The sequence below is a fragment of the Osmerus eperlanus genome, chromosome 17 (genome assembly GCF_963692335.1).
Source record: "Osmerus eperlanus chromosome 17, fOsmEpe2.1, whole genome shotgun sequence".
Lineage (NCBI taxonomy): Eukaryota > Metazoa > Chordata > Actinopteri > Osmeriformes > Osmeridae > Osmerus > Osmerus eperlanus.
Window position 1 is genome coordinate 6848266 of NC_085034.1, and position 10630 is coordinate 6858895.

Below are 10630 nucleotides of genomic sequence, written 5' to 3' on the forward strand. Positions count from 1 at the left end.
CATTACAGATCAGTAAATAGGATCATATTATTTCATTCAGGGCAAGCCATAGAGAGCTAGTGATTAAATGGACTGCATTTATTTATATAGCGCTTTTCTACCTTAGCGGCACTCAAAGCGCTTTACAATGTTTGCCTCTCATTCACCCATTCATACTCTCACTCACACATACCGACGGCAGCGAGCTACCATGCAAGGCGCCGGCCTGCCAATCGGGAGCAACTTGGGGTTCAGAGTCTTGCTCAAGGATACTTCGGCACATGACCTAGGAGGAGTCGGGGATCGAACCGCCAACCTTGCGATTAACAGACAACCCTCTCTACCCCCGAGCCACAGCCGCCCCTGATTAATAGTCTCTCGACTGTAGTTTTCGAGTAACCAAAAGCACCTGCCATGATGCGCATGCCCAATGCTCTATGGCTACTCTCTCTAACTATAACCTCTTGCTCGGACAATTAGACCGAAAAAACATAAGAATGGACATATGCTTTTATTTCTATTTTTTTTTCTTATTTATATTTAAATATGGTGAGTGTTCTTTGGATGAAAGCAGAGGAACGCACATCCCCCACCACCACCGACACGCTGACGTCATGTGTCATTCTTACAAAAAAAGATAATGCACTTCTCAGCCCCAGTTTCTGATTACTCATAAAGGAATGGAATTATAGTCTGTTTTCTGCCGTGCTTGACCAAAAGTCATAACAATCTTCAACAGCCAATTATGTGCTACTGGTTGATCGCATAATAGGCTACTTGACAAGTAACCTAGGCTATTTGAGAACTATGAATGAAACATATAGGCCTACATTAACCACGAAAACAGAATACATTTTATCGATTAATTCAAAAGTAATGCAATCATAATCTGATTCTAACTGTTTCATACCCAAACGGATAGAATAATAAACTATCTTTCTGAGTCCGTAGGTTATAGCCTCGACCACCTGGAATGAAAAACAGCAACATATGGGAGTAGAATTTAAGCAAGGAGGACACTCCCTAAAAGCAAACAAAAACACCGAACCAGTATTTCTGTGAAGCATATGTGTCGTTTTATAAGAACGCCAAGAAAAATAAAGGATTGTTCCGTGTGTAACCCTATGCTGAAATTGATCCAAGACAAAGAAATAGGCTACCTTAAAGTTTCAAGGTAAACAGCGATTTTGATGTTATCCTATCTACTACCAGCATGAAATAGGCTATCTTATTTGATTTTATACTGTAGGGTTGACTCCAGGGAAGGATGAGGAAATTGAAGAGGACTGAGTATTATTCTGAACAGTCTGACAGACACCTTCATAGTCTCTGTAGCGTGAGTATGACCACATGTTCGAATTTGAGCAATGAGCAATTTATTCGAAAAATCGTTTTTTAAACTAATGCGTTTCTTTGGGGTTAAATATGTTACATATGCAGCGGTAAAATATTCACTCGCCTGAGTGATAAATAACTTACTGGAAGAGGCAATAAGACTTTAAACAGTTGATTGTTTCACTCTCATGACTGTCACTTGATGGTGTTATGAGGGCTACGAATTATTTTTATTTCGGCTACTGTGATAAACACGTGCCTGATTAGTTTTTTGTTTTCACTGTTTCGCCCCGGGGGGTTCTCACCTGCGAGCGTGTGTTGCCCAGAGCTGACATGGGCTACGGGGTATTAGAACTTGCAACCTCTTGATTTTTAGGAAGATAAAGTACCACTGTGCTATACCCATTAAGCAGAACTGGCCCATTGATTTAAATGCATGGAGTAAGTTTAATTAACTGAACCCCAAGTCATTGTCAGTATTTACTAACACTTGACCCAGATGCTTGTCTACCATCATGTTGTGGCCATGCAAACAGATGGCCACCAGGTGGCGATATGAATCATGAATCCAAATAGGATTTTCAGGGCAGAGAAATGTGCGTATGTTTCCGTTATCGGTGTACCGTTATAAGTGTGTTGGGAGATTAATTGAAAGTTATTGTTTTTTTATTTTGGAACTTTTTCAAAATTCAGTTTTTCGAATCACGTGAAATCTGGCTAAAATTGGACTGAATTAGCAATGCATCCTACCCGAATGTGACTCATTTCTATTGTTTATCAAGATTACCCATCTTGCTTTGTCGAACGATTCTCATCTTGATCTCACCTGGGTCTGCATGCTGAATAGGAGAATATCATGACTGTCTTTATTGTCTGTGCCTCAATCTCCTCGCACTCTACCTCAACCTTTTCTCAACACACTTGTACCTCTAGAGGTCACTATTCACCTGGCAAACCCCACCTGGGAGCCCAAACCCTGCCTGGTAGAATATACCTACTAGTGCACCCGCAAGCTAGTTTGACTTGACAGGACACAGGTGGCCAGTCAAATGGTTTTATTTGTCAAATATACAGGTAAAGTATCATCTGGACAATAGTATACAATATGAAAGCAACTAAGTCAAGTAAAAGTATAATATGTATCCTTGCATGCAAGTACAAAATAAGTAAGGTTTGAGGTTTCCATCATTACCGACAGCATAGTCTAGACAGTTTTATAGCAGCGAGGTCACCTCAATCACCTCACAAAGCAGGACAGCCCTAGTTGAGGAGAAGTGGTCTGTGTTTCTAGTTTCAAGCTTGTATTTAGACAGCATTTGAATCAGCGACTGATAAAACAACCATAGGAAGCCACTCTCTCAACACCTCCGTGTTTACGTTTGCTGTCAGCTTGTTTCCACAAAGCCAAGCCTTGCGGAGAAAAGGGTTAGATTGTTTTGGTGACCTTTTGAGGAACTGCAGCTGGGGTTATGGAGGTAATATGTGCGGGGGGCTCTCTTCCTCGAATCCAAACTGCCCTCCCTGTGACATGGGAGGGTGGTGGAATGAGGGAAAGCAATATCCATTCTTAATCTTCTTCACTCTGCATGCACCCACACACACACACACAGACTAATACACACATGTGCACACACACAACACTCTTCGCAACCCTGCTGGACACGCTTGGTTCTGTTCCGCCTTTCTCTCAAGGTCTTTGTACCACTCACACAGAGGACACTATAGACCTGCATGAGTGGGGCGCTGAGACACCCCCAGGTGCGACAGAATCAACCACACAAGCCTTCAACGGCCGGCCACCCAAAACAAAGAAGGGAGGAGAGAGGGAAGGAGGAGGTGAAAGCAGAGGAAGGGAAGGCTGAGATGCATAATCAGTGATGTTGGGGTCTGCCTCATTCTCTGTGGCGCTGTTACCATGAAGTGAAAAAACGACACACACACACTCAATAACCCCCTGCCTGCTTTCCACAGGTGATAAACAACTAGAGGTATCTTTTGTGTCCCGACCAACCTCTATTTCACACCAACTCAGTCCTCCGCTGAAACAGAAGCCTGTGAGTGTGAAAACCCTTATGTGGCATCCTGTTCAAACAGTGATGTGGTCGATAGCACGTACCTTGTCCTAGCGCCGTGCCCAGGAAACACATCCCATGTATCTCGTTTCCTTTTGTGGATTAGAAAGGAGTGACCTATCAACTTTGACATTGTTTTCATCAATTGGCCTCAGAACAGGAGTGCTGCTGAAGTGGGAGTTTCAAGCCTCTTTTGAAGATGAAAACGAGCTCTTTGAAATACTAATAATATAATCTGGAAGAACTGAAAGTGCTTATCTAGAAAATTCCAAGATGGTATCACACACCAAGAGCACCTTACCTCAGCGTGAGTGGAATACACGGATGATGTTTCAGGGTCATGAAGAGAGGAAACTCAAGCATCTCTTGGTGTTGATGTAGAACCAGCTGTAAACTTTGAATTAAACAAATAAACAGTCTGGGAGCTGAACCCAGACCAGTAGTTTTACTCGGGGATTCAATTACAATTCTGCACATACTCAAGTACGTGGGTGGACTTGATTTGCAACCAATGTCTCAGCCCCATTAGTCAACTGTGTGAATCCACAGTACCACACTTACTCAAATGATAATGATGTATTTAGCAGACACTTTCAGCCAAAGCTAAATGTAGTACAGGGGGGATTTAAACCTGCAACCCCTTGATCTGCAATCAAATTCCCTAACCACTGCTATATATGTCTCCAAGGAAATGGTTACAATACAGACTTTATCTTGACTCTGAGCACCAAAAGACTGTCAGAACTAAACATCTCGGATCCTTGATCTTCTGCTGTACTTTCTAGATTTGGACGCTGGGTTGGTCAAAAGCCTCTGCTAAATGGATAAAACCTCAAATGTATAGAGCAACTTACCGTCAGGAGCTAATACGTAGCTCGCGTAGGACATAAGATGGCCTGCTTACTTGTCAGTTGAATGTTTTCTTAATAAACTCGCCTTGTGCTGTTTTGCTATACTGCACAGTTATAGAGCTGATATCACACAAGTACACTTTGTTCTGTGCTAAAAGTTCAGTCAAAAAATTCCCAGCGTATGCAAATTTGTACCAAACAGGTTGCACCAAAACCCCAACCCTCCTGTCCTGTGTGACTCTCATCACCGGTGGGGGTTAATTCCAGCAAACTGTTTAAACAGCTGGTGGTTCTTTATCACGCAGGTCTTGGCTCCGCCACAGACTCTTCCTGGGGTGTGAGGTGGGGTGAAGGAGGGGGGTGGGTGAGTGTGTGTGTGGGGTCCTGGAGTGTGAGGTGGGGGGTCCTGGGGTGTGAGGGGGGTAAGGGAGGGGGGTGGAAGAGGAGTGTGTGAGGATTCTGGGATGTGAGGGAGCCAGCAGGGGGCAGTTCTGCTCCGACTGTTGACTGAAGACATCTCTATTTATGTAGAGATAGAGTGCCCAAGCAACCAAAACGACCTGAAAAAAACAATTGGTTGTTAATGGCAGTGATGTGTTGAATGAGAAATCTACAAGGTGATTGATCAAAAAGCCTTTTTAACAAAGTAAGATGGGGGGGGGGGCACAAAATGTACAGATAGTGTCAAGTATAAAGTGAAACTCAAACAGGTCTGTGAAATCTCTCTGATATTTAATTTGTCAACATTTTATAGACACTGGTCGGGATTTACTGTACGAATAGCACTTATTAACGTCAAAATATTTGATTTCATCTGCTTTATTTTATAGGAGTAATTACAGGTCATCTGAGACAATCCCTGGCTTTGGGTTCAGTGGTTACATGAAATATATGTTCTTGCCAAAGCCTGAAGAGCTTTCCATGCTTACCTCAAATGGATACCTTGGAACACATAAGCGTTCTCTCCTGACTGCACACTCAAATGTGAGCTGTTTATCACCAACCCAAAGGGACAGCGGATCCCTGGGAGAGCTATCAAATGAGACATGACACGGGGCCTGGGATTGGCTTACGATTGCCTGTCCAACATCTCGGACGTTTTAAGAAACGAATGACAATAGAAAAACCTTTCCTAAGGCGTTGAGTCGTGCTGTGGCAATGACACGGTGCTGCCCTGTCTGTGAGGCTGGAGGATTCGGTAGGATCTGTGGCTCCACCACCACCAAACTTGAGCAAGCGCTGGTAAGAAAAGCTGCGAGAGCTTAACGGGGACACATCCGCCTCCTTCAACGGCGACTCCACGCGGATCCGTCGTAAAACGCCTTCTGTTCTTCTCGTCCCTGCGACACCGGCGGTGCGTCACCGTTTTCCCTGGGCTCACGATGCTTGCCCGGCTCTTTTTTTTATGAAGGCTGGATTAGGTTCAGTCGTTCAGTGTTCACGTCTTTGGCAGAAGTTCTGTCGCGTCTTAACTCTAGTTGTTTTTTTGGGGCCCCAGCAGTTTCACATAAGGGATAACTCTGAGCATATGGGGAACTGATGTATCTGTTTCTCACATTATCTCTTTTGTGAACAATATAATTGTATCTAAGGAGGAACTTGGAAGCTGCTCTGATTGGCTGCTTGGGCCGTGGTTCCTTTGTAACACACGCATACACACACACACACATACTATATACATGCATGCATGCACACTTTAACATGCACACACACACTCACACAGACACAACACAATCATATAGGAACACATTGACCCATGTTGTGCCACAAATGAATTGACTAGTTTGAAAACCAGAACCCAACACTGGGTCGTGATTGAAGTGTGGTGGCTGGTTAGGAAGAGTTCAATAGAAGCAGTCCTCAGGCGCCTGGGTGGATCTTGACCCTTCTACTGGTCAATAACACAGACACCCCAAGCAACCAATCCAGTTATCGAGTGTCTGGAATTGGGGCAGTTTCTCACCATCCAAACGAGTAAAGTTCGACTCGGAAATGACCCCCCTGTGTGTGTGTGTGCTTGTGTGTGTGTGTGTCCTGTCACCTTGGACAATGATCCAAGCCCTGCCAATGTGCGCCCACCCCCCTATTCACGCCACTCAGTTTGCTACAACTTGTGACAAACGAGCAGCAGTTTACTGAAATGCTCCTGGAGGGTGAACCGTAATTACAATTTTCTCTTGAGAGAGTGACCCCAGGCTCTGACCTCCAATCTGGCCGTGAATAAGCCAGGGCAGCTCTCGTTAGGACGTACGGTAACCCCAACCCTGTCAGGCAGGCCTGGGTGCATGATAATGAACTGGTCGTCGTCCGCACATACATAAATGAGTGTTAGGACTGTTTGGTGGTATGATTATGGGGTGAGCTAGGGCTTGTTGACAAATTGCTGGGCGATCAGGTAGCCACCGCAATGCTCCATCCCCACACCCGACGTCTCATTAATTATAAGAGGCAGGAATCCTTAGCGGTGAAACAAGCCTCGGAACACTGCCTTCTTTATACGTCGTCCCCGGCAACACACTGTCTGTTTGCTTTAGGGATCTGGGACCTGTAATTGGTAAAGGGCCACACAGCTCATGCTCCAATGCTGACCACTTTTGCACCCACTCCAGCACCAGTCGGCAACAGCCTCACGCAGACAACCAGGGCTTGTGTGGGTGGGTGTCTGCGTGTGTGTGGATGTGTGTGTGTGTGGGTGGGTGGATGTGACCTTGACAACAGCCACTCTGTTCGTTCAACACTTGCCCCGTGGCGAGAGTGTGCGGGGTGAGGAGTCTGGGAAAGCTAGTTTGTTTGTGCGTCCCGGTTGTCAAGACGCCTCATAAACTTGGAATGTGTCTTATGGCCCCCCGTTCTCTCCCCTCTTCCCTCCTTCTTTCTCTCCCCTCTTCCCTCCTTCTTTCTCTCCCCTCTTCTCTCCCCCACTCCCTTCCCCACCCCTTTCCTCTCCCCTCCTCAAATGATGTGTATAGGCTCTCTGTGTCAATCAATTCAGGAAACGGAGAAAGTCATTTAAAACTGCAGTCATTTAAAGCATATTGTTAATTCATTTAAAAAACAAGATGTGGCACTGTTAGTATTACACCTGGAAGATGGAGAATTTTCCACAGGTAGCCCTTGTCTCCGATCGCACCGCCCTCGAAGCCTGTCAGGGCGCAGCTGGCCGTGTGAAGAAACAATCTGTTTCTTTCTGCCTCTCGCTTGAGAAAACTCATTTGTATAAACAGTGTCTGCCTGCCATTTCTTGGACAGCCCCCTCCCAGATGTGCACGCACACACACGCAGACTCTCTCAATCATGCACACACACACACGCACGCTTACTCACACAGACTCTCTCCCTCGCACAGACACATACACTCACCTACTCACACACTCACACTCGTGCCTCCCTCCCTCATGTTTGTCCTGGCACAGGGTAATACCTGGAGTTTGGCCTGTCGGAGAGACTGTTGCTATTCTGAGAATAAAGACTGGCACACCGCCACTCTGAGCATTAGCTGGCGAGAGCAGCCCACAGCCATCATCCTCGTGGTCTACACACACACGTCCTCGCTGCCTGAGCCTTCACCCGAGCTCTCTGGGCTTCTTCTGACATTCCAGACACTTGTCTTATTAAAGTGTACTCCACAGACCTGTAGCTACCTCGAAGCCCCTACACTGTGTGTGCGGTGTCGGCAGAGATGTTTCGTGGCCAGCGGAACATCCATCATCCAGGCGCCGTTGTGACCAAACAAATCAGCGGCAGCAAGGAAATATGATTTCACCGTGTTTGGAATGTAAAAGCGCTGACACGTGCTTTTACTGGGGAGTCGTGTGTGTGTGGGTGGGGGGGGGGGGGGTATGAGTGTGTGTAAGTGTGTGTGTGCGTGCATGCAGGAGGAGAAAAACGTGTAATTTCGCACGTGTGTGCGTCTCAAAGTTCAGATGACAGAATGTTTATGAAATAATCAAGAGCTTTCCCAGCCAGGCAGAATGTTTTGACATGTGTCCCGGTAGTCAGTCACTCTTTCTTTATTCTTTCTTCCAACAATTCTTTCTCTCTTCATTTCTTCCATGCTTTCTTGCTGACTTTTTTCTTTCATTCTTTCTTCCTCCCTTCCTGACTTTTTTTTTCCTTTTGTCATTTCTTTCGCTCCTTCTCTCCACCAGTCATGCTCCCTGATTGGCAGGTGATATATAAGACTGGGGGAAGACAGGTTAGAAGCGGTCTCCATGCAGTTGTTTTCCTAACGGAGCCAGGGAGGGTGAGCGGGTGTCAAGCCAGTGTTGTTGCTGTCTGGTGAGACCACTGCAGAGGGCCAGCATAAGGAAACAATCAAGTGATCAGGGAATGGACTTCCTCGAGCCCTCAGGGCATTCCACACACCAACCAGGCACAGCAGGCCTCCATACTGTCTCTACCCCCACCACCCTCCCCTGGGTCTCTCCTAAATCCAGAAAAAGCCCACAGGGACCTAATCAATCACTATGGCCATGCAAAGACTCACGCATGCCATTCCTTGCCCAGCTCCAAACTCTATCTTATTTCCACAGAGTGGGATGATGCTTCCAGACTGCAATTACCAGTCAGACGCTCTAGAACATCTGTGGTTGTCTGTGGATTCCTTTGCTTGAAAGAGCTCAACCCAAAAGTGTTGGAGCTGGTTAGTTAGATATGCTGCTTCTTGTTTTTTTTTCCCCATCCTCATTTTGAAATTCCATTTAAAGTATTCAGTGGTGATTAAATACATCTGTTTGTTGTTATGTGTGTGATATTCAGATTTATTTATTTTTATTCATTCCAGTCTCAAAGTAGGTTTCTCAGTCGCAGCTCATGTTTGTGTGTCCGTCTGGGCTGAAGAATTAAAGGGTGTTTTTCAGGAGGCCCAAATTCTATCTAGCACAATCCAATATCTAAAGGTTATCGATGGTTTCCAATTAGAGTCTAACCAGAATCTGTCTGGCTTCCTCAATTACTATTGAACAGAATAACAATACTGAATTGTCTGCTGCTCACATTCTAAACTGTCTTTGTTTGGTAGAGGTACGACTGACACCAGAGTTTGACTTTCCCAGTTTCACCGACGGCATCTTACACACAGATTCTCACCATTATACTTTGGTGTTGACGATTCACTTAAAGTGTAGTGTATTGATTTTATTTAGCAGATGATTTAAAAAAAATTTAGACTGAGATTCACTTCAGATTTAAACTAATGTAAATATGGTGCATACAGAAAGTACAGCGGAAGATCAATGATCAGAAGTGCAGTGTACTACAGTATTTCTGAACAGTCTGTATTTACAAGTATCCATTAAAACAACTTACAGTGTAGTTAAAATACAATGTACACACATGCTCTACATCATATAACCACTATTATGAAATGATACAGTGTATCCTTGTGCCACTCAGGGCCGACTTAGACCTGAAACTAAATTAACAAGCCCAGGGCTCTAATGGCTGATAGAGAGTCGTTTCGGGGAAGGAGCTAGCAGGAACATTCACTTCAGAATGGAGCATGTGTAATACATGCAGATCTCTAGGTTCCCCTCCAGGAAATGGTTCTCTCGTGCTCCAGTTTGCTTGAATTCTCATTCTAGAGGGCAATCTCATTTTCAGTTGACCAAGAGTTCCATTTCACATAGAAATTATTTGGCTAATTGGGTTGACTCCAGCCAAAGGGACAAGTCCCACACGTTTGAGACTTCAATGATGGTGCAGTCAAGTATTGAAGAGACTACTTACAGATGGCAATACAGATGCATGAAATTCATGACCAGACATTGTCAAGGAGAACAGAAAATTAGAGCAATAAACTGTTTTTGTGCTGAGAGTGAAATGACTGGGAAGAGACATGTAGACTCTTTGTGCTCGAGGATGTGTATTTTTATTGCGAGAGCAGTGGGATCAAAAGATCAATAATCCTACACAGTTCACAAAGTGCACGGATTACTATAACTTCCTCTGTGGTTTTAGGCATCAGAACATGAACAGAACGGAACGGAACCTAATAGATTAAGTCTGAACTCAATGGTAGTGTTTAAGTGCAGATCAAAGTTGCAAGATCAAATCCCCCATTTATGTCACTTTGGATAAAAAAAATCTATTGCAACATTAAATATTAATTATCATTGTGTTCATTTGGCTGACACTTTCATGCAATTGATGAAAGAGAGATAACGCTAACTATGGTCATGTACGTATACAGGAGATATGTTTTTTTTCTGTAAGGCCTGCACACTCCTTGCATTGCAATATAGGCCACCTGGTTCAGGGAGCTAGGGAGAGTATAGGACAGGCCCGTGCAGGGGAGGAAATGACCTGAGAGCTCTTTCGCACTGTGTCCAAGGCAACATTAACATCACAAAGGCCCTTGACAGACCAATGATGAGTCTTTCACATGCTGATCAA